Raw genomic sequence first — 3,302 nt, 5'->3', positions numbered from 1 at the left:
CTCAATAGGAAGAAGACTACGAGGCCCAGCCCACTCCAACCCCATAGGCGTCGTCTGCGTTCCGCAGGCTTCGCAAAGGTCCAAGGCCTCAAGTCTATGCTGAAGACATTCCGGCTGCATCAGCCGCAGAAGTAGCACCACAAGAGCCCACTCCTCTGCTCCACCAAGAAGCAGTTCTCTAGGAGAACGTGCTTGTGACCGACCCTCGAGCTAGTCAAGCGGAGGATGAAAATCTTGAGACTGCCACAACCAACAACGAAGCTAATGTGGAGCCCTCCCCAGCAAAAGCTTCAGAAGACAGCGAAGCCACTGAACCCACAACTTCTGTCCCTGAGTCTGCTGCAGGTCCCCAATTCAACTATCATGTTGAGCACAGGCCTCAGGTCCAGAAGCCAATCCCCAGACTGCCAAGGTTTCCAGGTCCTGCATCAGCACCTGGCTCCTTCAACATCAATGGCTTCAGGGGAGATAAATCTTTCTTCAATAGCTCCAAGACCCCTATTCAAGGGAAAGGATTTCATCAGATAGGTTCTGGAGCTATCCTCAGCACAGCTACTACTCTTGCATACTGTACAACCAATGTCGCATTTTCCCGCACAAGCGCCTTGATGTTGAAGCTATTGCTGGTCTGCCTTGTCTAGAGGAAGTGTTGGATTGCTTCAAACAAGTGGGTCTGCTACAGTTTGTTACTGATGAAGAGCATTGGAACGAAGAGCTCCTGCTACAATTCTATGCCACACTGCACATCAAAGGATACAACAGAGATCCGAAGACTTGGGTCCTGGAGTGGATGACCGGCAACGTTCATCACGAAGCCAATGCATTTGATATCATTGAGCTCACTGGCCTGCCCACTCCAGGCGAATTCTTCAAGCAAGGCTGTCGGCTACACACTGAAGCTATTGAGAGCATATTTTAGAGGCCTGAACCGAATATGAGTCAGATGCTCTCCATGATGAAGCCATTGCCCCACGATGCTCCTTATCCCACAGAGTTCTTCGTTGAAGACCTTGAGTACCTGCCCAGGACCATCTATCACATCATCCGGCAGACTCTCTGGCCCATTAAAGGACACTCTCCAAATGCCAAGATCGAGGGTGCAATGAAGACTCTGATATTCTGTATCCTTCATGGCAAATGCTTCAACACACAGGATTTCTTCATACGCCAACTAGCTGCATCAGGCTCAAATCTGTTTGGTTTAAAGTTCTATGCTCCTTGGGTAATGAAGCTGATCAAACTTCACTCTGCCATCTCGTATCAGCCCTCAGCCCGCAACCATCGGATCTTCTTGCCTGATGTGGATACCTCTGCTGAAGCCATCTATCCTGAACCTGCCAAGCAACCTCTGAGTCTTTAGAATGCAGAACACTAGAGCTTCACTCAAAATGTTGAAGGTGTTGAAGCCATCTCCAGGGTGTATCCTTTGGCTGGCACTACACGTGCACCACACCCTGCTTCAACTGAAGCCACTGACAGTGCAACTGCTTCAAGACCCAAGAAGCGCACTCGTGTTCTCACCGACCGAGAGCTTCTTGTGGCCCTTCATCAAAAGCAGGATAGGCATCATGACTGGTTGAAGAGACAGATGAAGAGCCTCTTGGTGGATGTAAATCGCATCCGAAATCTTGCCACCAAGAACGCTTTCGTTGCCCATGAAACCTGTCGCCGCACATGGAAAGGGCTAACGATGATGCTTTCTGAAGCTGATCTTCAAGAGGATGGCTTCACTGAGAGATTCAAGTTTGACTCCACACCTCCTCGAAGAGCTGTGCTGCTGGGGACTCCATCTCTTGAAGACTCTGAGTTTTCTTCCTCTGCTGCCACAGTCACTGCCAGAATCATTGAGGAAGAAGACGATGCTACTTCACCACCATCTGCTTCAGCACCTCCAAGCTCTTCTACACCGCCAAACAACATCAACAACCCTGCTGCTTCACCTACTCCTCATAGGAACGAGTAGAGACTCTATGTCTTCAAACCTTTTTGGTCATTACTGACAAAAGGGGGAGAAGCATATGAGATTGATAGTCTTCAGCGGGTTCATATGGGCGGGTGCCTTATATTTTGCTTCGTGCTTACAACTCTCGTTTTTGCTACATTTGGTTCTTATGAGTTGTAACACTTAAACCAGATGGTCGTCTGCTACTTGTTTGCCACCCTGTTTTGCGAAGATAAATTCCGCATGTGCGACGATAAATTCCGCACTTATCTCATTCTGCAGACGTCCATTTTCCATTATGCATGTCATTATCTTCATATACTTTCACATGCATAGTGAATTGTCATCATAAGCTGAAGTGGATCTCCACAAGTACAACCTACCATGTGCATTTGCATTCCAAAAGCAAATTAACTTATATGCACATCTTCAGGGGGAGCCCTTGCAACTTATGAAGACAATTCCTTATCCTTTACAATTTCACAGACTATATTCCCCGTTGAAAACTTCAACTAGTTTGTCATCAATCACCAAAAAGGGGGAGATTGTAAGTGCATCTAGTGCCACCCCTAGTTGGTTTTGGAGTATTGACGACAAACCTAGTTGAGGGACTAATGTGTTTGTGAGAATTGCAGGATAACACAGGTAGAAGTCCCTCATTGATTCGGTTTTACTACCAGAGATGACCCCTAAAAATGTATGAAGACATTGAAGTCAAAGGTGGTATATGAAGATATTCACATTGAAGACTATGATAAAAGAAGACACGATATGAAGACTATGGAGCTCGAAGACTTAGATCTTTCGTAGTTTTTTTTTCTTTTGTGTTGAGTCATAGGAACCACCGTACTGTTAAGTGGGGTCCAGGAGAACCAGTCAGAATGACTGAAGTGATGCCTAAACCAAAAACCTATGTCTTCGAGTGAAGACAATGAGAGCGAATCTTGTCCAGAGCCGGACAAGTCAGCTTTGCTTGTAGCCCAAGTAAAGTTGCCATGTGAGTTTGAAATCTGACCGTTGGGACACGTGTCAGTTCCTTAGTGACCCAGGGTCATTTCGGACAAATCAGGTCGGGTTGCAAGTGGCTATAAATAGTCCACCCACTACAACCATAAACGGTTGGCTGCTCAGTTTGAGAGTACGGCTTTTGTCGTTTGAGAGCAACCCACCTCGAAGCCTTTGAGAGAGAATTCCTTGCGAGGATAAAGCCCTAACCACCAGAGCCAGAGAGAATTGGGCATCACTTAAGTCTTCTTGTCTGTGTGATCTGAAGACTTATTACACTTGAGGACTGTGCATCCTCCAGACGGTTAGGCGTCGCGTTCAGAGCATCCAAGAGACATTGTGGATTGCCAGTGAA

This window comes from Triticum urartu, chromosome 5, assembly GCF_003073215.2.
Source record: "Triticum urartu cultivar G1812 chromosome 5, Tu2.1, whole genome shotgun sequence".
NCBI classification, from domain to species: Eukaryota; Viridiplantae; Streptophyta; class Magnoliopsida; order Poales; family Poaceae; genus Triticum; species Triticum urartu.
This window is presented reverse-complemented; position numbering follows the sequence as displayed.